The sequence below is a fragment of the Podarcis melisellensis genome, assembly GCF_964234715.1.
Source record: "Podarcis melisellensis genome assembly, chromosome: 6".
Classification (NCBI taxonomy): Eukaryota; Metazoa; Chordata; class Lepidosauria; order Squamata; family Lacertidae; genus Podarcis; species Podarcis melisellensis.
The window spans coordinates 21973916-21986429 of NC_138538.1; positions in this window are offsets into that span (position 1 = coordinate 21973916).

A 12514-nucleotide genomic window follows, 5' to 3' on the forward strand; every position below is an offset into this window, starting at 1 on the left:
GCAAGTTATACATTCTTGAAAGCACTTTCGTCTTAGGTTCAAGTAGTTCTGTCTCTAATTTTGATTTTTCCACCTGGAAACCAATCTTTTTATCTTTTTTAAAAATCTCTTGAATTTGGGCATAAAGAAACCAATCTCGCACCTTGTCCTTTATTTTTTCTAAGCTCTGCAGCCTCCAATTGTCTCCAACTTTTTCTATTATCTCACAATATTTTGCCCAGCCGCTCTCCATATTAAGTAGTTTGGTAGCCTTAGCCTCCGTTGGTGATAACCACCTCGGTGTCTTATTTTCAAGTAAGTCCTTATATTTAGTCCAGACATTAAACAAAGCTTTCCTGACAATATGGCTCTTAAATAATTTATGGACCTTTACCTTGTCGTACCACAAGTATGCATGCCATCCAAAAGCGTTGTTAAACCCTTCCAGATCTAGGACATCAGTGTTTTCTAGTAGAAACCAATCCTTCAGCCAGCAGAAAGATGCTGCCTCATAATATAACCTTAAGTCCGGCAGGGCAAATCCCCCTCTTTCTTTAGCATCTATTAGTATTTTAAGTTTTATCCGGGGCCTTTTGCCCTGCCAGACGAATTTCGTGATATCCTTCTGCCACTTTCCAAAACACTCCACTCTGTCCACGATCTGCAGGGCTTGAAACAAAAATAGCATCTTTGGCAATACATTCATCTTTACAGCTGCAATTCTTCCCAACAAGGAAAGTTTTAATCTTGACCAAATTTCTAAATCCTTTTTAATTTCAGTCCAACATTTTTCATAATTGTCTTTAAATAAGTTCAATTTTTTCCCGGACAAGTTAACCCCCAGGTATTTCACTTTTTTAGCCACCATTAACTCCGTTTCCTTCTGAAACCCATCTATTTCTGAAGAAGTCAGATTTTTCGCCAAAACCTTTGTTTTTTGTTTATTCAGCCTGAATCCCGCCACCCGACCAAACTCATGTATTAGTTCTAAAGCTCTTTTTGTGCTAGACTCTGGCTCCTGTAGTGTTAAAACCAGATCATCTGCAAAAGCCTTCAACTTGTATTGTTTACCTCCGACCTGTATTCCTTCTACCACCTGGTCCTTCCTGATCAAATTCAGCAATACCTCCAGGACCGAAATAAATAGCAGGGGTGATAGGGGGCACCCCTGTCGTGTTCCTTTTTCAATTCTAAACTCTTCTGTCACCACATTGTTCACTATTAATTTAGCTTTTTGCTCTGAATAGATTGCTTCTATACCATTTTGAAACGCCCTTCCCACTCCCATCCCTTCCAAATTTCTCTTCATAAATTTCCAAGATATATTGTCAAAGGCCTTCTCTGCATCTATAAAAATTAATACAGCTTTTGTATTCATATTTGTCTGCAATAGCTCCAAAACATCTATAATATTCCTAGTGTTGTCAGACAGATGTCTACCAGGGAGAAAGCCTGCTTGGTCTTTATGAATTACTTCATTCAGGACTTTTTTAAATCTACTTGCCAAAATGTCAGCAAAGATTTTATAATCCACGTTCAGGAGTGAGATAGGACGATAATTCTTGAGTTGAGTCTTTTCAGATTCCAGTTTTGGTATCAAGGTGATGAATGCTTCTTTCCACGATTCCGGCGCCCCCTTCCCCTCCATAATTTGATTGCACACCTCCACTAATGGTTGTATCAGATAGTCTTTTAAAACCTTGTAATATTTGGAGGTAAGTCCATCTGGGCCTGGAGATTTCCCCAATTGCATATTCTGAATGGCACTTTCAATTTCCTGCTGTGTTATTCTGTAATTCAGGGTTGTTTGTTTATCTTGGGATAATTTTTTCAGTCCATTACTTTTTATAAATTGAATAATCTCAGCCTCCGCCTGTGGGCCTTGAGTAAACAGTTTTTTGAAATATCTCTGGAAGCACTTTCTAATTTCTTCTGGTTTCTGAATGCTTTCTCCGTCAACCTCCAAGTTGGTGATAAAGTTCAATTTGTGTCTCTTTTTCAACTGCCATGCTAATAATTTTCCACATTTATTTGCTGATTCAAACGATCTTTGTCTCATTTGTTTAATTTTCCATTCTACTTCTTGATTTATCAATTTGGCATATTGTGCTTGATAAAACTTAATTTCTCTTAACACTTCTTTTGACTTTGGGTTGAGTCTAAGCTTCTTTTCACCATCTCGTATCTTCTCTAATATCTTATCTCTTTTCCCGTTCCAGAGTTTTTTCTTAATAGAATTTTGTTGAATCAGAACAGCTTTGCTTGCGTCCCAGATTGTTTTCTTATCCACCGAAGTATTCATATTAATTTCAAAATTTCAAAATAGTCCTTCAACGTTTTTTGGGCCTTCTTCACAATCTCCTGATCTCTAAACAAAGTGTCATTCATTCTCCATCTGAAGGATCCAGCTGGCATAAGTCTCAAGTCCATTTTCAGAGCGTTGTGGTCGGAGCAAGTTTTAGGGCAGATCTCTATTTTTTTAGTCTTAGGGGCCAGCCCTCTGGTTATCCAAATTTGGTCGATTCTTGTCCATGAAAGGTGGGCCTCAGAAAAGAAAGTCCCTTCTTTACCTAGTGGGTTTTTTGTCCTCCAAATGTCGATCAAGTCCATATTGTCTGTCAGTTCAAAAAAAGATTTGGGTAGTCTGCCATCTTTAGTCAAGTTTTGATTTTGTGACTTATCCATATACGTAGAGACAACTCCATTCATATCTCCCATCAAAATGATGTTGGTGTAGTCTATATGATCCAGCATTATCTCATGCAGCTTTTTATAAAATTCCGATTTCCCCTCATTTGGTGCATATACTCCTACTATCAAAAATTTTTCTCCTTGTGTTTGTATTTCAATCGCCAAAATTCTTCCTTGTTCATCTTTAAATATCAACTTTGGTGCTAGGTTCTCTTTTGCATAAATCACTACTCCTCTTTTCTTGACTTTGTCTGAAGAAACAAATTCTTGGCCTAATCTTTTGTTAATTAAAACTCTCCTATGGAGCCTAGTCACATGTGTTTCTTGTAGGCAAATAATGTCCACTTGTTCCTTTCTCAATATGTGAAAGATCTTTTTCCTTTTCTCAGGGGAATTTGCACCGTGGATATTCCAACTAAGTAGCTGCAGAGACATCTTGAATCAAATTGTTAGCCAATAGGGGTGTCTTTCTTATCGTCTAGATCTGGAGGTGTTGCACCAGGCGGAGGTGGTGGCCAGGCCCCTGCTACTCCTTTCCGAAGGTCCTCCCCGTAGTCGTTCAAGAATTTTTCTTGGTCTTCTGCTGATCTAATTCTCACTTTTTTCCCTTTGATACTGAAAGATAGTCCTTGAGGGAATTCCCACCTATAGGGAATTGTGTTGTTTCTCAATAGGCTTGCGAGGTCTTTATATGTAATTCTTAAATCCAACAGTTGTTTCGGTATGTCTCTGAAGATTTCTGCTGTCCTTCCCTGGATCACCAATGTATTTTTAAAATGAAGGCCGAGTATATTGTCTTTTTCTTGCTTAGATCTCAAAATGACCAAGCAATCTCTTGGTTTATCCTTCTTAGCCACTCTTCCCAGCCTGAAAGCGGTGACAATTTTAAAGTCCTTGTCTTCTGCGATGCCCCAGAACTTTGAGATTTCTGCCGTCAAGTAGCCGATCAAATCTTCTTTCTCAAGTTCTGGTATATTCCTAATCCTAAGGTTGCTTTCCCGATTTTTCAATTCTGCCATGGACAGATAGGCTTGCTGTTCATTGATCTGTCTGCTCAGTGGTCTTACTTCTCCTCTTACTTCTTCTATCCTCTTTTTGTTTTGGTCTGCTTTTAAGTTTGCTTCTTCAGCTAATTTACGATTTTCTACTGTTATTGATTGCAAATTTCCAATAGCCTGTAAATTTTGAGAAACTTGGTCAGTCAATTTGTTAATTGTAGCTGTCACTTGGTCAAACTTAGAGGCCTGTTCATCTGCTTTTTTATTCAAAGCAGCCAGCTGTTCCAATATTTCTTTAGATACAGGGTCCAGCCCTCCTGCAGCCATGTCCCGGAATGCTGGCTGTTTAGATTCTCCTTCTTGCAGACCTGTAACAATTGGGACGGATGATCTGCGAGGCTGCACAGGCAAAGTTGTTTGTACTAGCTCAGATTGTTTTGCTTTTTTGGCAGCTCTTGTTTTTGCAGCACCACTCATTCCACAGCTGTCCATGTATCAAGGTCAAATTGTAAATCCCATGGGAAAGACAAACTGAAAGAAAAACATCCAGGCAGAAGCTTTACAAAAACAACCTGCAGTTCCCAGAGACTAGATATTCCACAATCCAGTAGGGGGAGCTCCCCAAGAGTTAAGAAGAAAAAAGTGAAAAATTTCCACCATTAAGTTCCAAACTTTAAAAGTTCCAAAAGTTAAAAAAAAAGAACCAAAAACCAAGGGGTAGGACCTTCAAAAGTTCACTTTAACTAGCAGAGAATAGATGTTCTTTACAGTGGTGCATGCAACAGTTTCTTATTTGTAGCTTCAAAAATAGCCCCAATGTAACTTCAAAGTTTTATATACAGTTACCGCAGTCTGATGATTTTTTGTATCCAGACAGTCCGAGAGCTGGGTTTTGAAACTTTGTAATCCACAATAAAGGAAAGGAAGAGGTCGCTATCTATATCCTCTTATAGAGAGAAAGTTCTTAACTTTTCATACACTTTAATCCGAATTTGCAAGATATACTCCAACTTCTTAAAAGTCCCTCTCAGCGCTTCAGGTTTATAGCTCTTTGCTTGGTATTTTAAACAGAGCCGGAAGACGGACTTCCTTTTTAACGTCTCCCGCTTTCAGCCGAATTTCAGAAATTTAAGTTCCCAAATCTCAAAGATCTTACTCATGAGTAAGTTGTTTCAAATCGAATGTTCAAGGAAGAAAGGTCAGCGCTCATCAGCAGCAGCCGCGCGGCTTCACTTCCGCGGAAAGAGCGATGAACTCACAGCACCGCTACCCCCTCCACGTTCCGGAGCCCCTTACGGGGTCCCTTCTTCGTTTCCGAGGTCGCTCTTGGTGCCCGCCGAGTCCCACGACCACAGGCTCACTCTACCTGTGGTTTTTCTTAACGGGTCTCCGCTTTGCCGTAGCGGACGACCCTTTTCCGCGGAGCCCCTCTTCACAGCGCGAAGAGGACCGCCATTGCTGTTTCGCGCCGCCTCCGGAAGTGAAAGGCAGGCTGCATTTTGACACACCTGCTGCCCAAATGTTTGCTCTTCACTTATTCCTAAATGCTGAGTCTCTTTGAATGCTGAGTCTGAATAATAGCCCAAAACCACTTTCCAAATTTTTTTTTGGGGGGGGGCTTTGAGCAAAGTGGAGATCAGGAAGCTTCATAGAGCCGGCTGACACTTAGCATTATCCAAATAGGTTTCTTTTCATTGGCTAGAAAAAATAAATTATTTGCCTGAATAATCAAATGGTCTTGGGACAACCTGTCAGTCCACACCACCCCCAAATTCAGGGGTGATAATAATACAGATTTACATACGCATTAGAATGTTGTAGTAAAGTTTTGAGGTGAAACAGAATGCAATACAGTGGTACCTCGGGTTAAATACTTAATTCGTTCCAGAGATCCGTACTTAACCTGAAACTGTTCTTAACCTGAAGCACCACTTTAGCTAATGGGGCTTCCTGCTGCCGCTGCACCGCCGCTGCACGATTTCTGTTCTCATCCTGAAGCAAAGTTCTTAACCCGAGGTAATATTTCTGGGTTAGCAGAGTCAGTAACCTGAAACGTATGTGTCACGGCCACCCAGGACGGGTCCCAGCTCACCAGAGACCTCACTCCGTTGCAGTTTATTTACAGGAAAAGTTTATTGAAGATTTCTGCTTCTCGTACAGTTCAGCATTGTGGCCGTACGTCTGTCTCGTTAGACCGCTGAAGTCCCCTCTGACTCCTCCCCTCTTCCACACCAACTTAATAGCCTGGCTCTAGACCACCTCTTCCTCTCCTTTCTTTTCCGCAGGGTCTTCCTGCCCCCCTGGGTTCCCTCTCTCCGTGACTCGCCTGAGGCTGAATCCTCTGCCGCCTCTTCCCCCCTCCTTCTGGCTTTAGGGCCGGGCTCCTCCCCTGAACTCTCTCCACTTCCGCGCGCCTCTACGTTTGAACTTGGCGCGCGTACGTTGCTGCTGACCTTTCTTTCGACCGCTACACCACCCCTTGTTCTGCTCTCCACCCTTTCCGGCTGAACACCTTGCTCCAACCCCCTTTCTCTGTTCTCTCCTGATCCTGCTCCCTCCGAGAGGCTGACGACTCCACCCCCTTTTCTCCGTTCCGGCTGAGACGCCTCTTGCTGCGTCTGTCTTCCACTGGGCTCCTCTCCGCTTCTCCCTTCTCCTCCCTTTTGCTTGATTAAGGTAACCCCCTTTTGAGAATCCTCTGACTCGCTGCTCAGACTCGTGGATTCCCTCAGAATTCCGTCATCTTCTTCCTCATCCTTCTGCCCCTCCTCCCACTCGCTCTCCGTCTCCTCTGTCATCTCCTCCTCTCTCCCAGAAACCCTGACATCCATCCCCCCCTCGAAGCCCCCCCTTCCCCCCTCCCGCTCGCCGGGTGCAGGTTGAGGAAAACGTGGTTCTTCCGGGGTCGGTTCAGGATACAAGTTGTCCACTTCAACGTTCTCCTCCGTCATCTCCGTATATGCGTGTTCGAACTCGGGTTCCCCACCCACAGACCTCACAGTCTCTTCCTCCATCACTGCTTCTCCTGGCGCTGCCTGCCAAGGACCTACCATCCATCTCTGACTCCATGCCTCCCTTGGCTGATCCACCCACCAACAAGGGCCTGTCTCCTCCCCCCCCAGTCTCGGATCCCTGGCCGGGCTTGTTTCGGGCGTATGGCCCTCGGGTGAGGAGAAACCCTCGAACGTGCTGTCTGACAAAGTGGGCGTGAAAAGCCAATCATCAAAATACTCCTCGGGCATGGGCTTGTGCGGAAAAAGTGCATGGAACTCCTCCTTCAACAGGGGTTCGTCCAACGCGTAACCCGGCACCCAGCTATTGGCAGAGGCCGGAGTGCCTTCCCTGGCTAGAAAATATTCAACTCCCTCCTCCCCCCATCTCGAGTCCAGTATCTCTGTGACCTCGTTAAGAGGTTCTGGTCTTGGCGATTCCCCCCCCTCAGGCGCCCTCCTACGTGGCTCTGGGAGTGCTCCTGACTCTTGAAACCTGTGTGGGGTTTTGTAGGGAGTGAGCACCGACCTATGAAAGACCGGGTGCACCCTGGAACCCTCCGGAAGGGCTAGACGAAAAGCCACCGGATTGATCTTAGCCTCAACTTGATATGGCCCTAGCTGCCTGTGTCCTAACTTCTTCTTGGCCAATGACCTGGCCGGCATCGCGTGGGCTGCTAACCACACCCAGTCCCCAATCTGGATGTCCTCTCCCGCCCTCCTGTGCTTATCGGCCTGCACCTTATACGCCTGTTTTGCCAGCTCCAAATGTCTCCGCAGCTCCTCGTGCACCTCTTGCAACTCCGCTGCAAACTGGTCGGCATCTTGAGGCCCCCCCCCTCCTGGTGCCGCAAATCTCGGGAAGGTTCTGGGATGACGGCCATTGTTCGCGAAGAAAGGCGTCACCCCGGTGGATGCGTGTTTCGTGTTGTTGTAGGCGAATTCAGCCATCGGCAAATAGTCCACCCACGCCGCAGGTCGCTGGTTGGCGTAGCACCGCAGGTACTGCTGCATGATCGCGTTGACCCTCTCCGCTTGACCGTTGGTTTGTGGATGTCTCGCCGATGTCAGGTTGATTTTGACGTGCAAGATGCCCAGAAGCTTTCGCCAGAAAGTGGAAACAAACTGGCGCCCCCTGTCGGACAAGACGGACTGCGGAAGTCCATGCACTCTGAAGACGTGATCGATGAAGAGCTTTGCGGTCTGTTCTGCCGTCGCCACCTTGGCACAAGGGATGAAATGCGCCATCTTGGTGAACAAGTCCACCACCACTAACACCGCCGTCTTACCTCTGGAGCTGGGCAGGTCCGTAACAAAGTCCAACGCTACCCTCTCCCACGGTTGCTGCGGTGTCTCCAGCGGTTCTAGCAATCCCGCCTGCTTCTGGTGCACTGGTTTGGACCTCTGGCAGATATCACACCTGGCGACGTAGTCCGCCACCTCTCCTCTCATCTGGGGCCACCAAAAGTCTCTAGCCACCAACTCCATCGTCTTCTCTTTGCCGAAATGGCCTGCACTAGGGGCGTCATGCAATTGTTGCAGAACCTTGGCTCGAAGATCGTCGGTGGGCACGTAAAGGGCACCCTTACGAGTCAAAAGTCCATCTTGCAATTGGAACTCATCGTTGTCTCGCGACCCTCCGCGTAGCTCCTCCATCTTGGACTGTGCAAACTGATCCCTTTGCAACGCGCGTCGCACCGCGTCCAGGTCGACTGCGATGGTAGCGCACGTCCACGCCTGCGGTGCGAAAATGTGCTTTGCTGCGATTGGAGCTGCTTCCTCCAAGTATTGCGGCTTTCGGGACAGCGCGTCTGCAATAACATTGGAGTCTCCTGGGATGTATTCTATTTTGAAGTCGAAATCCGCAAAGAACTCCGCCCAGCGCATGTGTCGCTGGGTCTGTAACTTAGCCGTCCGCCAATACTCTAAGTTCTTGTGATCCGTGCGGACTTGCACCGTGTGCTTGGCTCCTATTAAGAAGTGTCGCCACGCTTTGAAAGCTGCATGAATGGCCAACAACTCCCTGTCCCATATGGTATAATTGCGCTCCGTCTTGCTGAGCTTCCGGGAGTAGAACGCACCCGGTCTCCAGTTGCCTTGCGAATCCTCTTGCAAAAGAACGGCCCCAACCGCTCTGTCTGACGCATCGGTCTCTACCCGCATGGGTCTGCCGGGATTCACGTGGAGCAGCTGCTCTTCGGAGGCGAAAAGACCTTTAAGCGTCCGGAAGGACCGCTCCGCTTGTTCGGTCCAGACGAACTTCTTCTTCTTGGAACTGAGGGTGTCAGTGATAGCCGCCGTCGCGTTCGCAAAACCTTTAATAAACTTGCGGTAAAAATTGGCAAAGCCGATGAACCTCTGGACCTCTTTCCGATTTCGAGGGCTTTTCCAGTCCAACAGCGCTTGAACCTTAGCCCTGTCCATGGCCAGTCCCTCGTCGGACAACTTGTAGCCAAGGAAATCAACCTCTCTGACATCAAACTGGCATTTTTCCAACTTGGCGTACAGCCTGTGGTCCTTCAGCCTCTGCAGGACCTCCCTCACGTCCTTATCGTGATCCTCCGACAATTCCGAGAAAATCAGGATATCGTCGAGAAAGCAGACACACTTTTTGTAGAGGAGACCTGCTAGCACGTGGTGCATAAATGCTTGAAAAACGTGGCTGCCATTTTGGAGACCGAAAGGCATGACTCTGTATTCGTATGTGCCCAGAGGGGTGAACATGGCGGTCTTCCACTCATCTCCTTTCCGGATGCGGATGAGATTGTAAGCTCCACGTAGGTCCAGCTTGGTGAAAATCTTGCCCCTCCTGACGGTCGCTAAAAGGTCGTCAATCTTGGGCATGGGGAAAGCTTTGGGCTTAGTCAAGCTGTTTATGAACCTGTAATCCACTATAAGCCTTTTTTGGGGCGTGTTTTTCTTCTTCACAAAGAACACAGGGCTGCCACCCGCTGCTTTAGATTCCTGGATGAAACCTCGCTTGAGGTTATGGTCTATGAACTCCCGAAGCTCTTGCATCTCGTCTTCCGACATGGAGTACAGCTTGGCAGCAGGCAGTTGCGCCCCTGGCACTAAATCAATCGCGCAGTCGTAAGGTCTGTGAGGCGGCAACTTGTCAGCTTCCTTCTCACAGAAAACCTCCAAGAAGTCCTGGTACTTGTGAGGCACTGTTTGCACCATACCCAGATGCAACTGCTGCTCGGCTTCTCCTCCCTGATCGGTCTGAAAGCAATGCTGAGCACAATACGATGAACAAAAGGTGATCTGCCGCTGGTACCACGCAACCGCGGGACTGTGCCTCTCCAGCCAACTCATGCCTAACACGATGGGTGTGTCCGATAAGTGGGTGACATTGAAACTAATAAGTTCTCGATGGTTGCCAATCTGCATCATCATGGGAGGGGTTTGCTGCACCACTTGCCCCCCCAGCAACTTCCTGCCGTCTACCGTGACCACGTTTAGAGGCGTCGTTGCAGGCAGGAGCGCCATGTTGTGCTGCTTAACGAACTGCAGTCCCACGAAGTCGGCGTTGCTTCCCGAATCGATCGTTATTGGAACCTCGAGGAGTCTCCCATCAGGCAACTGGAGTGTTGCTGTGAGCAGAACTGCCGGTCTGGGAGGCAAAGGGTCCACGCTCTGCAGTGATGCTGGGGGCTTGTCTACAGATCCGCCTGGCTGAGCCCCAGTAGCTCTGCTTCCAGCCAGGCACTGTCGTTTCCCTGAAGCTGCTCCCCTGGTTGCACCTCTGCTGTTACAGTTGCCAGTGCTGCAGTGTGCTTCTGGAGCCTCTGGGGGCACTCTTTCGCCATATGGTGCGCACTGTCACAGATGTAACACTTCCTGGTTCCTCTAGGAGGCTTCGCTTTGGCTGCACCAGGGACAGGGCTCTGGGATGGCTTCTGAGCCCTAGCACCACCAATCTCCATTGGCTCCTCGCTGTCCTTCCCCATTGGCGAGGGGTGCGCACGGCTGAAATCCCTGTGCACAAAAGGGAGAGTCCTCGCTTGCGCACGCGCTTGGGACCCGTCCTCCTCGTGCCACGGACGTCCCTCATGTCGAATTCCAATAGCTAAAGCCCGGTGCACCACGTCTTCTAGGGTCTGGGGTCTGTCCCCCCTAGCGATCTCATCCTTGATGGGGGGGCTCAATCCCTCCCAAAAAAGATCTCTGACCGGCTTACTGTCCTTTGGCCAATCTAAGGCGGTGAGCAATGCAAAAAATTTAGAGTGGTATTGGCGCACAGTCGCTTTCCCCTGCCTCAGCCCGTGCATTTGACGGCGCGCAATGTCCACATCCACAGAGGATTGAAAACAAGAATCCATCGCTTTGATGAACGCAGTTGAATTGCGACGGGCCGGTCCATCTTCGCGCCACAGATTGCGTAGCCAAGCCCTGGCCTCCCCATGCAGGTGCGAAACAATGAACCCCACTTTCTCCTCCTCATCTTTAAAATCGTGACGGAGTAAATGCAGTGCATATACGACGTCCGCTCTGAAATTGGGATAGTCTTGCAAGTTGCCATTAAAATGCGGAACCAGGGCACCCCCCCTCCGTCCAAGCGCAATGCCCTCCGCTCTGGAACCTGGGGCCCCCGCCCTGTCCGCGTGTTCCCACCTTGCCTGCAAATCCTGGCACGTCTTCTCCAAGTCGTCATTCTTCTTCTGCGAAGCAATGACTGCCGATGTGAGAGCGGTAACCTGATCCCGCAGTGCAACCAGCTGCTCCTCAGCGCTCATGGCTGCTCCCGTTCGTGAGCTTCGCAAAAAAAAAATTTTTGCTTTCAGAGAGGGGACTTACTGTCACGGCCACCCAGGACGGGTCCCAGCTCACCAGAGACCTCACTCCGTTGCAGTTTATTTACAGGAAAAGTTTATTGAAGATTTCTGCTTCTCGTACAGTTCAGCATTGTGGCCGTACGTCTGTCTCGTTAGACCGCTGAAGTCCCCTCTGACTCCTCCCCTCTTCCACACCAACTTAATAGCCTGGCTCTAGACCACCTCTTCCTCTCCTTTCTTTTCCGCAGGGTCTTCCTGCCCCCCTGGGTTCCCTCTCTCCGTGACTCGCCTGAGGCTGAATCCTCTGCCGCCTCTTCCCCCCTCCTTCTGGCTTTAGGGCCGGGCTCCTCCCCTGAGCTCTCTCCACTTCCGCGCGCCTCTACGTTTGAACTTGGCGCGCGTACGTTGCTGCTGACCTTTCTTTCGACCGCTACACCACCCCTTGTTCTGCTCTCCACCCTTTCCGGCTGAACACCTTGCTCCAACCCCCTTTCTCTGTTCTCTCCTGATCCTGCTCCCTCCGAGAGGCTGACGACTCCACCCCCTTTTCTCCGTTCCGGCTGAGACGCCTCTTGCTGCGTCTGTCTTCCACTGGGCTCCTCTCCGCTTCTCCCTTCTCCTCCCTTTTGCTTGATTAAGGTAACCCCCTTTTGAGAATCCTCTGACTCGCTGCTCAGACTCGTGGATTCCCTCAGAATTCCGTCATCTTCTTCCTCATCCTTCTGCCCCTCCTCCCACTCGCTCTCCGTCTCCTCTGTCATCTCCTCCTCTCTCCCAGAAACCCTGACAGTATGTAACCTGAAGTGTATGTAACCCGAGGTACCACTGTACAGTCATACCTCAGGTTACAGATGCTTCGGGTTGTGTGTTTTTGGGTTGCGCACCGCGCCGAACCCGGAAGTACCGGAACAGGTTACTTTCAGGTTTTGGCGCTTGCGCATGCACAGAAGCACTAAATTGTGCTTTGCACGTGCGCACAAGCGCCGAATCACAACCTGCACATGGGCAGATGCAGCGCTGCGGGTTGCGAATGCTGCAGGTTGCGAACGTGCCTCCTGCACTGATCACATTCACAGCCCCA